The sequence below is a fragment of the Poecilia reticulata genome, unplaced genomic scaffold (genome assembly GCF_000633615.1).
Source record: "Poecilia reticulata strain Guanapo unplaced genomic scaffold, Guppy_female_1.0+MT scaffold_1086, whole genome shotgun sequence".
In the NCBI taxonomy this organism is placed as follows: Eukaryota; Metazoa; Chordata; class Actinopteri; order Cyprinodontiformes; family Poeciliidae; genus Poecilia; species Poecilia reticulata.
Window position 1 is genome coordinate 716 of NW_007615825.1, and position 642 is coordinate 1357.

The following is a 642-nucleotide window of genomic DNA, read 5'->3' on the forward strand; positions in this document are numbered from 1 at the left end:
GAGGCCAGTTTCCAGTGAACGTCCCTCMGTCTCTCCGTCCCTCCATCCCTCCGTCCCTCCGTCTCCTTCAGACTCGTAGAGGACGGTGTCAGATGGCGCTGCGAGGCGAAGACGTAGAGTCACTCTCTCCCTTCGCCTCTGTTTCTTCCTGAGCCTGTCGCTGGACGCAGCGAGCCGCCGCTGAGCGCATCCCTGCGGGTGGCACAGGAAGAGAGAGAGAGAGGGAGAAACACCACGGCCTAGTTAGCTGCTGCTGTTTGTGACCCGCAGCTGCCTGAAGCAAACAAGGTGATATCTGGAGAAGAAATGCAGCCGTTTTAGGAGCCATGATGGTTGATGCGATCATTTGGATTCCTCTCAGATTTCTCCTTGTGAGAAATTGGAGCTAAAAATCACCAAATGGAGGCAGCTCACATATAAATCCTCCTGATGATACTAAAAGTTGTTTTTCCCCATCAGCAAAGTCAAGATTTTACGCCTGAAATAATAGGCTTTCTGTTTTATTCCCATGGCTTCCAGTTAGTTTCACTTTTATGGAATATTCTCGGAAAAGCAAGGACTTCTGTCCCAAATATATGTGAGGGAAAGACTCAGAATAGACACAACCAACCAACCTTGAACAGTTTAGTTCTATATTGATTA